Source organism: Sinocyclocheilus rhinocerous, unplaced genomic scaffold, assembly GCF_001515625.1.
Source record: "Sinocyclocheilus rhinocerous isolate Xijiao unplaced genomic scaffold, SAMN03320098_v1.1 scaffold4183, whole genome shotgun sequence".
NCBI classification, from domain to species: Eukaryota; Metazoa; Chordata; class Actinopteri; order Cypriniformes; family Cyprinidae; genus Sinocyclocheilus; species Sinocyclocheilus rhinocerous.
Genome location: NW_015634469.1, coordinates 214,068 through 229,202, shown reverse-complemented (window position 1 = coordinate 229,202; position 15,135 = coordinate 214,068). Strand labels below are relative to the sequence as shown.

General features: G+C 34.5%; 1 protein-coding gene across 2 annotated transcripts in view; it reads right to left on the bottom strand.

The window, feature by feature from the left end:
- mbnl1 (muscleblind-like splicing regulator 1) overlaps positions 1-15,135 on the bottom strand; it is a 64,231-nt gene that overhangs the window by 43,724 nt on the left and 5,372 nt on the right. Inside the window, exon 2 of one of the 2 annotated variants that reach the window (XM_016559523.1) lies at positions 9,306-9,450. The gene's annotated coding sequence lies outside the window, so the exon portion shown is untranslated. Of the gene's footprint in view, positions 1-6,032; positions 6,112-9,305; positions 9,451-15,135 lie in introns of those variants that run through there. The other variant, XM_016559522.1, reaches the window with a different exon arrangement.

The following is a 15,135-nucleotide window of genomic DNA, read 5'->3' as shown; positions in this document are numbered from 1 at the left end:
TGTCACTTTTGATCAATTTAATGCATCCTTGCGGAATAAAAATATAAATTTCTTTAAAAATAATAATAATAAAAAATCTTACTGACCCCAAACTTTTGAACTGTAGTGTATATTTATACTGATATTAAATTGATATAATATCGTTTTTATAGCTAGCTACTCTTTCAAAAGGGCAGCTTGACTTAACTGCTATTTATTATAATTAGCTCGGCAGTTTCGATAGTTTGCACAGTTAACCTGACAGATGTACACTACAGTTGAAACGCCTCATGTCAGTAATATTTGTAATGTTTTTGAAAGAGGTCCTTTGTGCTACCAAGGCTGCATTTATTTGATCAAAAATACAGTAAAAACAGTATGAAATTGTCATACTTTTTTCTGGATTCTTTGACGAACTGAAAGTTCAAAAGAACAACATTCCTATGAAATCTTTTGTAACATTACAATTCTCTTTGCTGTCACTTTTGATCAATTTAATGCATCCTTGCGGAATAAAAATATAAATTTCTTTAAAAATAATAATAATAAAAAATCTTACTGACCCCAAACTTTTGAACTGTAGTGTATATTTATACTGATATTAAATTGATATAATATCGTTTTTATAGCTAGCTACTCTTTCAAAAGGGCAGCTTGACTTAACTGCTATTTATTATAATTAGCTCGGCAGTTTCGATAGTTACGAAGTACCTCCCCCAACACTGGTGTGCACGAACACAAACATGTGCATGCTAGCTCAGTAAATGAAATCAATAAATAAAACAAATGCACATATTTATGTGGACTCTGTGTTTGTGTGTATGTATTCTAACAATGCATTATGATGGACAGAGAAGTGAGTAAAAGCACAAGCTGACTGGGGTGACTTGATTTATGTCGGTCTGGCTTCATGACATCAGAACTCTTCACAGTTTTCTTGACCTCTCTCTGCCAAACACACTGACTCACCAAGCAGACATCTAGACGCACACATGATCGTCAAACACACACATTCAGATAGAAGTTTCTGGCTCCAACCACACCGACGTGACTCTCTCTCTCTTTCTCAAACCCTCGTACCATCTCTCACAGGTCTTTTTTTAATGCTTCACCATTTAAGCTTCAACATGTCTGAGTGAACAAGTTGAAAAGAAAGGAGTGAAAGTGATTGGGTGTGGCTGTTTACACAGTAAGTCAAAGCCACTGGGATCGGCAGTATATAGTTTACAGAAAGAGAGACGGGTATGCTGGTGTAAAGTAGTCTCACCATGGCAAATGTTTAACTAACAGCATAAAGTCTGGTGCTCAAAGCCCAATTTAGACAAGAAGAGATCTTCTGACCAACACTAACATTCAAAGTTTAGGGTCGGTAATATTTTGTAGCGTTTTTGAAAGAAGTCTCTGCATTTATTTGATCAAAAACCCAGTAATATTATGAAATAGTATTACAATTTAAAATAACTGTTTTCTATTTTAATATATTTTAAAATGTAATTCACTCCTGTGATGCAAAGCTGAATTTTCAGTGTTCAGTGTCACATGATCCTTCAGAAATCATTCGAATATGCTGATTTTCTGCTCAAGAAACATTTATTAGTATTAATCATGTTGAAAACATTTGTGCTGCTAATATTTTAGTGATTGGGCAGCTGTGATTTTAACATTTTTTCAGGATTCTTGGATGAACAGAAAGTTCAAAAGATCAGCATTCATTTGAAATAGAAATCTTTTGTAACATAATTAATGGTTTTAATGTCGCTTTTGATCAATTTAATGCACCCTTGCTGGATAAAAGTATTATTTGTGACCCTGGACCACGAAACCAGTCATAAGGGTACATTTTTTGAAATTGAGATTTATACATCATCTGAAAGCTGAATAAATAAGCTTTCCATTGATGTATGGTTTGTTAGGATAGGACAATATTTGTCCGAGATAAAAAATCTGGAATCTGAGGGTGCAAAAAAATCAAAATATTGAGAAAATCGCCTTTAAAGTTGTCCAAATGAAGTCCTTAGCAATGCATATTACTAATCAAAAATTAAGTTTTGATATATTTACGGTAGGAAATTTACAAAATATCTTCATGGAACATGATCTTTACTTAATATATAATATCTTAATGATTTTTGGCATAAAAGAAAAATCGATAATTTTGACCCATACAATGTTTTTTTTGGCTATTGCTACAAATATACCCCAGCGACTTAAGACTAGTTTTGTGGTCCAGGGTCACATTTATTAAAATTGTTGTTTTGTTTTTACATGCCGTAAATTAGTGGTGGGGTAATAAATCATACAATATGGAAAAAATGATTTCAAATAAAAGCTTCACAAATAATCACTGTGAATACTGATGAAATAGCAAAAAAAAGTTGTATAGACTTGGTAAACAGAATTTCTGCCTGTCAAAAAGTTTCAGGATCCCGTCTCCAAATGAAGAACATGACCATCCAAAGTTAGGATCTAGATATTTTGGTCAGTCATGTTGATAGTTTGGTGACAGGATCCTGACAAAAAAGTACTGATTATTTTACAGACAAAACTCAGAAAACAAACCAGAAATTACAGTTCTAACTAGTTTAAGTGCCTTAAATAAAACTCTGAGTATCTATCTACCAAAAATTTGATGTCACTAGCCTGGCAAACTTTGGCAAATCTAGACATTAGTTCTTCAATTGTATCAACGGGGTACTTTGATTTCCAAATGGACTGATCTACTGTATATTTCCAACAGACACAAATTTTTTTTTTTTTACAAAAATATTTTATGTTTATTTTAAAATCAACCAACGGCTATCACCACATCCACTGGGTCTGGCTTCGCTCACCCCACCACATGACGCATGGCGGTGTGGAGAAAAAGTCCCTGCTGGTGTTAAAACCCATTTGGAGATCACAGAGTAACTCACATGGCTTGTGCACTCACGGGGCCATTTTGAATCATGCAAAATATGAAAGTCACACCTGAACATGGAGCGGAGACAGGAAGTTCGCCTTCTGAACAGGAAATAAAAACCATGAGGTGACAAAGAGAGCTGTCAGCACCATCATTATCAAAGATCACTGCATGATGCCTCCGTTTGGCTCCTTTTCTAACTCTTTTCTAGAATCTGTGTCAGCAAAAGTACATATACGCACTCCGAACGAGACAGAAATGTTCAGTGCACAAAAACCCCCAGTCTTTCATAGCCATGCCTCTCTCGCTTTCTCTCGTCTCAGCACTGGTATGTGTCAGGATGCTGTAAATTGTGCTGGCTGGTGGATGTGAACTCTTGCTGGGTTAGAGAATATTCTCGTTACTCAGTAAGTCTGGACACCTCTCGCCTCAACAGTTCATCAAGCCGTCGAATAACCTAATTTAAACCCTGCAAACCACACCCTTTCTCTTGCACGGTCCCTCACATCTTTTATATTTTATTACATTATCTGAGCAGAGCTACTCGAAGCTAAATGATCTAATAAATTATTCAGTAAAATAAAAGGAATATTATGCCGTCTCTCTCTGCGCATTTTGCTATGATGACGCTCACAGACCACAGCTATCGTCTGAATAACGTAAATGTGACTCGGGGGTTCGGCGCTGGGCCTCGGCGTCTAGCTGCATTGCTGAAAGTCACCGGCGATGTTTCAAATGCCCTTGATAAAAGCAGCATTGTGCTGGCCTACTTTACTGAGTTATCGAAGGCATTCAGGCCTTGAGTTACTACAGGACCCAAATTAAAGCACTGCTCTACATCACGATGCTTGAACCACTTTTCAAGCAATTACCTTTGATGATAGAATAATCGGTTTGCAAACACTATTAAAGGTTTTGAAGCTACTCTTTGTGGCATTGATTCATTATTTAGCTTGAAATAATCTAAAGCCGTAGCAAACTGAAATGCAAAGACAGCAAAACTCATAGTGTTCTCCAGGACTACTGATCTCTGGAGGCCTTCTCCTCATATGTAACAACACTGATGCTTTTTCATGGCTTTCTGGGAAGACTATATTTACATATTTGCAATGTCTTCATCACCTAGCGAATTCATCTCTTTCAAAAAAGTAATAGCAAATTTTTCTTCATAAAGCCAATTGTTTGAGTAGCAAGTGAAACAGTGAAAGTAAAGGTTTTCTTGTTAGTGCTGTCTTATCCATTTATATTTCAACACATAATTTTGCATGATTTACCTATTACCTATGAACTAGTCTAATGTCCACAATTCAACAATCACTAAATGCATATATTAAAAAATCTACAAAAATCTAAATCATACTATATATTTATATACATATTGCTATATAAATATATTATATATTAAAGTATTATTTTATTCTTTAAATGTTATGCTTTGTTAAGTTAACTATTCATTTATGAAATTTATCATTATATATAATGATATATACATATATATATATTGATCAGATTTTATGCATCATTAAACAATTCAGTGCTACAACTAATAGGTCACGTTAAAAGTGAGTCCAGAGACTCTGTAATTACTCAAAAAAGTATTTAAATATTATAAAAATAAATGAATAAAAAGAATACTGTAATGTAAAAGGCATAACATGTTATTTGTGTGTGTATTATATATATATATATATATATATATATATATAATGTTACACCTTCTTTGTTAAATAACAAAGATTTCTTTATAAAATATGTCATTCTTTAAACTCGTGTAGTGCTATAAGTAGTATTTGGTGTTAAAATTTAGTCCAGTTAGTCCTCTGTACCTACTCAAAAAAAAAAACCTCAGCTGCTAAATTAGGAAACTAATCTAGTTTCACTTGCTCAAACTGTTAAAACAGCGAGAAAACAGGAAGTTTATAAGTAATGGTGAGTGAGAAGTTTGCAAACGTCCTCTTTTCGCACAAGGCCTTACAAAACCTAACAAAGCCTAACACTGTTTGACCCAAAGCGTGTTGAGAAAGAAGCATTTCAGTTTACTCTGAGAGAAACAGGAAAAAATGACAACAGCTCTCAATGACTAAACAGAACGGCTGTTCATCTCCTCCCGCCAATTATTATCACCAGCTACAGATGTATCGCAATAAATAAAAAGCACAATCTCATGTCACACTTTACATTAACACCTCTCAAGTGTGCCTAAAAAAAAAAAAAAACAGCTTAACGCACTTATAACAAATCATCTTTTGAACCTCTCAAACATTCAGAAGCAAAGTCGCCCATGTGTTTTACACGGCCAATGGCGTTTGGCAGCAGATTTACATCACTTATTCTTCAAACCGACTTTGAATATAATCAAATAAGTTGTGGAGCAACATCAGAGTAGAGAGAGAGAGTGTTCGGCAGCTACTAGACTTCAGCAAAGTCCAACAAATGGAAACTTACAAAGTGATACATACGTGAAAGGCCATGTAAACGGTTTGCATACCAGAACTTGAATGTTCATAAGACAAAGAAACACAAGAGGAAGCGGTCATGCATGTTAGAATACACAAAGTAAAAATTTCATTTTAAGAGAAAACAATGTAAATATGCATAAAGTGTACATATACAGTGAAAAATACTCTATAGTAATATATGTAAATATATTCATAATTATAATAATTGCAATATATTGTAATATAATAGTTACTAAATGTATAGTATCTAAAATAATATTTTTATGGTTACAAACTGCAAAACATAAAATGACCAAAATGCCTAAAAAAAAATTTACGGTCAAGATCTTGCAACCTGTTTTTTTAAACAAATTTAAAAAAGATCATTTTACAGTGTACAGCATACTGAATACACATATCAACAAACTACTGAAACAACATGTGAATTTTCAAAATATTCATAATACAAAACTTGTTAAATTGTACACTTAAAATACTGCAAAAAAAAAAAAAGTGTAAATCAGACATCAGCAAACAATTCGCAATTAAAAAAGGTGTGACAGAGTGCAACTGTTAGCTTTTCTAAAGCAATATATAATTCACCCATAAATTCATTATGAAACAAGCACTCAGAAATTCCCTCTCATAAATAATTTCGGAGAACATATAGAGTAAATGTGTATATTTGAGGATGTTTGCGTGGGGTTAGTTCTTACCTGCAAGTAGTGCAAGAGCTGTATCTCCACTGAATGCAAGACAGGAACTCACACATTGGTCACCAGCCAATGTGGTTCACCGCAATGCATTCTGGGCCAGATACTAACGTATGCCTTGGTGTGTCACAGTGCACGACCAAGCATAGAGTAGCATGCATGCAAAACACGGCATTAAGCTGTTTAAGCATGTGTGCATGTGTTTAAGGTTGATCACATGATAAAGCACAGACTGAAGCAACTGTGAGTGTGTGTTCAGCGATCATTCTCTCTATCACCATAGAAACCCGCTTTTATCTTATTTGCATCTGGGTGTACCAGCCACAGAGAAAGCCGTGTCATTTTCTCCCAGAAAACACCACTGCGCTCCTCAGGGACTTTGAGAAGTTTGCCACACTCGTTTCACACACGTAAACACTTTCCCAAATCCTGAGCGTAGAAAAAACACAGCGATAATCCTGTTTAAGATCTCATACTAATATACTCGCCCTAACAATCAAGGCTTCAAAAAGAGGAAACAACTTTCATACACTGCTAAAGATAACACAGCACAACGTCTTGCACAGGAAGAGGGTTGCAATTGCTTTGAACAGAAGCCCCGAAAAACTATTTTAACATGTGAGTCACACTTAAAAAAAAGTTTTTAACAAGTGAGTCACACATGAAAAGTTTTAAACCAAGTGGTATCCGCAAACAAATAATGATAAAACATTGCATCCATAGTTTTATCATTTAAAACCTACTGTAACAAACATCCTTTTGTGTAATGTTTTGCTTGAAAAATGACATTTCTTTAATGTATGCATGTGTGGGAGCAGGTACTTGTGTTTGCATGTGAATTACTGTGCATGCACGCATTGTGTGTGTGTGTGTGTGTGTGTGTGTGTGTGTTTGAGAGGTCTTGAGGTCTGTTGTTCACTCATGCCAGGTGTTTTATCTCAGACGTTCCACATGACTGAGTTCCTCTTCAAAAATCACTCACCTGGTACAAAAACACTCACACATCTCACTAATGCAACCCCATCTAGTGTTATTTACACTAAATGATGAGAAAGAGTGAGAAACAGATTTAACACTATTTGTACATATAAAACATCAATGGTCAAATGCCATTGAAGAACCTTTATGAGTTCTTACAATGACTTTTTCAGGTCCAAACTATTTTTCTTCCATGATCTGACATATGTTTGAGTGAAAAAGAATATTCAATGAGAAAATCACATAAAACCACATAAAACTGATTAGATCACCAATAGGGGGCATTTGACATCAGAATGGAGCCAGATGTGAATGCCAGTTTGCTGTAAATAGTGGAGGGCTACTTCACTTCTTCACTTTGAGGAATATTTTAACCTGGAACATGGTATGGCAATGGTAATCAATGTTTTTTTTGTTATTGCCATGAACTTTATACTTCAGTGCAGTTTAGTAAACAGTTAACTAAAACTGTTAAAAAAGTGTTAATTGAATAAATATATAAATAAATAAATAAATAAAATAATATGAAATATAAATATGAGATGAAAAACTAAACTAAAAAAAAAACTAAACTAAAATGTGAAGTACTAAAATTACTAACTAAAATAAAAATAAATTAAACCTACAATGACTTTTTCAGGTCCAAACTATTTTTCTTCCATGATCTGACATATGTTTGAGTGAAAAAGAATATTCAATGAGAAAATCACATAAAACCACATAAAACTGATTAGATCACCAATAGGGGGCATTTGACATCAGAATGGAGCCAGATGTGAATGCCAGTTTGCTGTAAATAGTGGAGGGCTACTTCACTTCTTCACTTTGAGGAATATTTTAACCTGGAACATGGTATGGCAATGGTAATCAATGTTTTTTTTGTTATTGCCATGAACTTTATACTTCAGTGCAGTTTAGTAAACAGTTAACTAAAACTGTTAAGTGAGTGTTAATTGAATAAATATATAAATAAATAAATAAATAAATAAAATAATATGAAATATAAATATGAGATGAAAAACTAAACTAAAAAAAAACTAAACTAAAATGTGAAGTACTAAAATTACTAACTAAAATAAAAATAAATTAAACCTATTCGGAAATATATTTAAACACACACACACACACACACACACACATAAATGATGAAAGAACATACCAAAATACAAAAAAATAAACTAAAATGAAAATGAAAAATTAAAATATAAAAACATAATTCAAAATAATAGTACATAATTAATACTAAAATAATATTACACAGCTTCATTAATGCTTTGAAAACAGTTCACCCAATAATAAAAAAATGTCATCATTTACTCACCCTCGTTTCAAACTTTTATGATGTTCTTTCTTCTGCAAAACTCAAAGATATTTTGAAGAACGTTGGGATCCAAAAAACTTTGAACCCCTTTAACTTTCGGTGTATGAACAAAACACTGTATTCTTTACAATATCTTCTTCTGTATTCCATGCACAGACAAAAGAAAGAATGACATGAGGTTGAGTAAATGCTGACAGAATTGTCATTTTTGGGTGAACTAAACCCCTTTAAATCACTTTTTAATAGTAAATAGGGTGTACTTGAATTTCATGTTAACCATATGTCCCTATTATGTCATACAAGAACCTTTTTAAGCTCCAATCGTGTTAAAGGAGAACCTTTCCAAGTTCCAATTATGCTATACGATGACCTTTTAAAAGATTGCCACCATGCCACAGAAAAATCTATTTAAGTTTTAATACAAATCCAAGAAAATCCAATGAAAATGAAGTTCCAACGATATCATAGAAAAACCTCCACAGGAGAACCTTCAAGTATAGTCCGATAAGAGGATCTTTGTAAATTCTTGTAATGTAATAGAATAACTTTTTATGTTCCAAAGATTCCAATGAACTTCCAAAGAGAAGCAATCTGTGGTTTTCTAAGGAACCGTTCATCTGTTGGTGAAACAGATGGATGGTACCTGGAACCAACACACCAATAACTTCCCATAGCAAACCAGAGCCGAACCGAAAAACCTTTAAAGTGATGCAAAAAAAGGCAGAGAAAGAGGAATGAAAAAACGAGAGCACTTGAAGAAATGAACCACAGAGAAAAAGAAAGCGTGCTCAACATACAATGCCTCATTTAAAACATTTCACAGCTCACTTCTAACCTGGCACCTCGCTGAATATCAGGACGCCAAACATCCTTAGCTTGTGAAATACCCATTCCAATATCATTCCCAAGCCACCGGTGGACAGGAAGTCCTCGTCTAGCCCTCTGACTAATGGCACACAGACAGTCTGCGGTCCTACCTGACTCTGAGCCGCTCAGATCCAGTCCCGTATGTTCTCTCTGCTGTCTGCCGACAGGAAGCACATTCAGTCCGTCTCTATTTACAGTCCCCTGGCACTGCAGTACCGCTCACAGCTGGTGCATTCCTGCTCTGCTCTGCCTCAGCTGATGGAGAGAGGAGAGATAGAGGAGAGCAGACAGGCCAGACAGGGAAAGAGGGAAAGAAAACGCAGGGTAAGAACATACTGTACAAATCATCTACTGTGAATGTGAGGTCAGCAGATGCTGATCAGCCAATGAGTGTCTTGATCGGTGACAACATGAGGAAACTGCATAATGCACCTCTTATTATTTCATCCATTTCCCAGGGAAGTGCAGGAACAGAAGCATTATTATTCAAAGCAGACACATCAGCAGTTATTGACGTCTCGCTGATGATACCTAGAGCGACGACTATCAAGTAACAAGGCCATTTTCTTGTCCTCATGTCGGTTAGTCATCACTCAAATGCAATTAAAATGCAGTTAAAGACCAGATGACTTCATAATTGGAGTTTTATGGTCCATTTAGTCCATGTCTGTGAGTTTTGAGGTCATGGATATGCTAGTGTTTCTAAAACATTTCTATTGAAAATAAATGCCGTTCTTTTTTAATTTTTATTCAAGAATCCTGAAAAAAAATGTATCACAGTTTCAAAAAAATGATTACGCAGTTTGAACTGTTTTCAACATTAATAATAATAATAGTAATAATAATTGTTTCTTGAGCATTAAATCAGCATTTAAGAATGATTTCTGAAGGATCATGTGACACTGAAGACTGGATTAATGGCTTCTGAAAATTCAGTTAGGCTATTATGCAAATTTTGACCAATAAAATTGAATGAGAATGTCCCCACCCCCTTATTTTACAGTCTAATGATGGTAAGTAGCAAATCAAGGTTGCCCTCACTGTGACATTATAATACATTTGGAATCATTATAATTACAAAATGACAACTCAGAGATTCTTCTATGAAGTGTTCATGTCCGAACCAGAAATTATTACTTTCTATGGCAATGCCAAAATAGGTACCTATGTGCAAAGAAAATTATAGTCATTTAAGTGTATGAACAAAATCATAAAGATTTGTAACTTGACCCACATCATGTGAAGAGACAAGGATCTGCAGTGTCAGTCACAAAACTTGGGCGTGATGGAAAAAGACTAATGGAAAGGTGTATAAAGAAAAACAACACATTACTCTTTGTCAGGCCAATAATTGAATGGACTATTTCTATTTTTCTATCTTTTTTTAATTCAATGAAACAAAAAGTGTAATGCTTTATATAATATATAATCCATGTGTTCAATATTTTACGTAATAATATAATAATTATAAATTTAAGTCCCCCTCAATGTCAAATGTACCACTGAGCTTCCAAATTCAATATGAAACATGTCAATACAGCATTCACAAAACATGATGGGTGTTTAGTGAACATATTGTGATGTTCTATACTGTTGATAAACAATACTGAATGCATAAAATCCTACCGGTGGCAATAGATAAAACGCAATTGTATTAAAAGAATGTTTCTGTCCAAATAGTTTGGAGAAATGCTCTAATTATCATAGCACACAAAAACTTCAAAGCTCCAGATGGCTGTCTGACTCATCTCAGTTGTTAAGATGCGTTTGATTATGAATTTAATCCTGTGTAAATAGAAAAAAGGATTAGACTCTGAGGGAGAGAGAAACTGAGAGAGGCAGAGAATGAGAGAAAGATACCAGACACGACTAAGCTGTCTTGAGGATACACATTTTTTCATTCTGACATAATCGTATTGTTCATGCTCTCTTGTTCCCAGACGATCACTCCTAGCAAGTTAATGAATGGTATATTCACGTGGCGCACATCTGTTAATGCCGATTTAATGCTGATTCTTAAAATCATGATGATCTCAGCTCATGATGTCATTTGGGCTCAGCCAATAAGACGAAAGGCAGACACACTGAATGACAGATACACTGATGGACTGCTGGAAAGATAAATCTAGACATGATCACAGGAGCTGGCATTTCTCTTCTTCAGAGGTCTTCAAACACTATACCATCAATACACTTTTAGATGGATAGACGGAACAATAGATAAATAGAACGACAGGCAGAACAACAGACAGACAGGCAGACAGACAGACAGATAGATAGATAGATAGATAGATAGATAGATAGATAGATAGACAGACAGACAGACAGACAGACAGACAGATAGATAGATAGATAGATATAGAGGAAACTGTCTCTTAATGTCTTACATAAAGACACAGATCTGTCTGTCTGAACTTTCTATAATACAAGCAAACCTTTCCTTCATTTCCGTTTTTTCCCCAAATGCTATTGGCACAACCGTTTCCAAAAGAGTGCCAAAAGCTTCCACACACGCAGCCATGCCGTGTGTTTATAGAAGAGAAGCTCTGCTTACAACAGTCACCCAGCATGAGGAATGGCCTGCCTGTGCGTGTTTAGATTTTCACTCATGTGTTGTGAACTGCAGATCACCTTTTTTGATCAAAGTAAACAAACAAGGTCATTACATTATTCACTATATACCACGGGAGTTGCCATTTGTAGCCTAACAACCGCAAGATACAACATCACCCCACTAAAAACAAGAGCGAGAGAGAGCGAGAAGGAGAAAGTGAATTCTCTCATGCACTGGACATAATTATACCCTCATTGAGGCAATCACATGACAGTGCCTGAAAATAGCAGAGGACCACGCCCAGACCGGGCAACAAACGCCTTCTATTGGGATGTCATTATCTGCTTATAGGATTCACGCGCTAAAAGACGAGAGAGAGGGAGAGAGAGAGAAAAGAGAGGGTTGGGAGAAGAAGAAATGGGGAAAAACAAACTCCAGAGACCTGAGTCACTGCCACTGAAGGAAGGAGGGGAGTAGTTGAAGGAAGGAAGGACGGATGGAGAGACTGAAATAGAGAGAGAGAGAAAAGAGAAAAAACTTGTTGTCTTGTTCAATGTTTATTTTTGTGTTATTGTAAAATTAAAAAATGAAATACCATACACAAATATACAGTAAACTTTATATACATAAAGTATATACATATGATTTACCATATCAAATAATGGTTTATTAACCTACAGAACATTATTTCTAAACATTTTTAATAAATGTATATATTTATATCATATTATTATAAATAGTAAAGGAAGGATGGAGAGACCAAATGAGAGAGAGAAAAGGGCTTGTTGTCTTGGTGAAAGTTTGTTTTTATTGCATCATAAAATGTAAAAAAAAAGTATATATATACCTGTATATACTTATATATATAATTTCATAATATTATTAATATTGCCTTTATTGATAATTTATATTTATGAGATTGTTATAATATTTATAATATAATATTTTACTTATTATTTTATTCTATTTATTTTTATTTATTTTATATGAGGTTTGCATTATTTGCAACCCTGTTACCAACCCTGTTTGGTGCTTTTCTAAATACAGATTAAAACCCTAATTTGTCAGATTTTATTTTAAAAAAAAAATGTAAAAACAAAACTATACAATAATAGGTAACAGGGTTGTAAATTTGGCTAAATTAAGCTCGATCAGTGGGTAGTTTAGGACCAAATGTTGGTTGATAGTTATTGATATATGTATATCTTTCCATAAATTAAAGAAAAACATTTGTTTGATTAACTTTTCTCACAATAACTTAGGTAACAGGGTTGAATGGCTGATCTTGAATGGAAATGGAATGAGGTCATTTGCTTGTCTTTCCAAAATGTGCTAAAAACGGTCCAAATGATGTTACTTATCGGGTGTCAAAAATTGTAAACACCTTTGCTGATTATAGTGGAAGTGATCTAGATTGGTCGCATCACTCGCTCTCTGTGCAGAGGGGGTAAGAGACGGAGAGAAGTGAAAACAACAGGCCACAAAATAGCTGAGCTAAAGACAGTCATTTGCGCAACCCACACGATGAGACACCCAGGCCTTCATCACACTGTGGGTTTAATAACGCACTGACATCACCTGTGTGAGCAGATGATACAATGAGTTAAATTTCTGTTAGAATCCACGCCCGAGGGCAACGAGGTCTGCACACATTTACAAAGACCAGTGTAAGGTTACATGTAGATTTAACACTTCAATCCAACATAAAAAGGTCTCAGAACCAAAAGGGTTTGACAACCTGATGTCACAGAAGAACCTTTTAAAGTTCTATCAAGAAAAGATTCTCTCTAAATATAGTTTAAAAAATAGAAACCAATATGCTGATCAGAAGAACTCAATGCAATGCAACAAACCAATGAAAAAAAAACAAAAAAAACAATGTCCAACAAACCATAACTCAACAACATTATAAAACAAAAAGCTCAAGAGCAGCCTTTTCCCGAAGGGGTGATCTTAAAATGTACTTTTAAAGTATACACAGAATAAAATAGATATCTATTGTTTTCTGTCAGAAAGAAAAGGTATTTTTATTCGGACAGAGTTGTTTTGGGCAAATGAATGTGTAAACTGTGGGTGATAAATTACAGTTCTTCTTTAAATAATATGCTTACCTCAAACCAGGTTTTTATTTAGAATTTATTACATACAATATGACTTGACAAGCATGCACAGCAATTAAATAAAATTTTAAGATTTAAGATGTTAAACTTGATGTGATGCATATTTGTTCGTCATACATTAATGAAACAGGTTGGAAATTTTAAATGAAACAGGTAATAGTAATAATATGTGAATGCTTTCACAATCAACAGATTTATGCAAATAATAATAGTACTCACATGCTGTTACAGCCGCTTTCTGTCCGTGTGCTTAGGATGTGTGCGCTCAGAAAACCGTATATCAGAAGTTTAAACTCATATGGTTTAAAACGCATGATTTCAGCGCGATAAACATGATAATCAGAACCAAAACAGATGTTTTTTAGCAGGTACGAGCTGTAATGGTGCAGCTCTATTCTGGAAAAGGGGCGGGGAACAGCAGCTCATTTGCATTTAAAGTGACAGCCCCGAAAAACAGTATGTTTCTGCTTCCACTCAAAATAGGCATTTTCAAAATGATATAATTTAAAGAGACAGGCCCGAAGAACAGCATGTTTCTGCTTCCACTCAAAATAGGCATTTTCAAAATGATGATCTGTGTGATCTGTGGAGTATTTTGAGCTGAAACTTCACAGACACATTCTGGGGACACCAGAGACTTATTGTAAAAAAAAAAACATATTGTAAAAAGGGGCATAATATGTCTCCTTTAAGAACAATATCAAATCAAAATGCATCCCAATGCGTTTTATCTTATTTTTTTATTTAGGTTTATCATTTTAAACTTCTTTCTGTGAAATGTTTGGCTTAAATTGTGTCTTAAATTAACACATTTGGTTTGATGTTATCATTTTAGTGTCCAAATACGTTTTATACGGCATCTTATCTATGATCTCTTATCCAACAATATCTGCCACGTTTGCCGATTTAACCTTTATCTCCCATATCAAAGAATATCAATTTCCTTTTTTTGTGTGTGTTGATTCTAGATGCTTATTATTTTAGTAGTACAAACAGCTCTCAATATTTTGGCCAATTGTGCAAAAAAACTATGTTGTTTATTTGTATGATCATTATACTAATAAAAGGATCTCTAGCATTTCTGTTGCAAATCAGATCGACTCTGAACTGAGTGCCGAGTTTGGATTTAGCTGTGAGATCTGTCTGATATTACTGCTAACTTGCAGAATCAAGTCGAGTGATGCACCAGGACGGCCCGTCAGTCACAAGGACAGCCTCATTATTGACAAAGCTGACAAATGAACAAGCCTCACAGAAATAAAAATC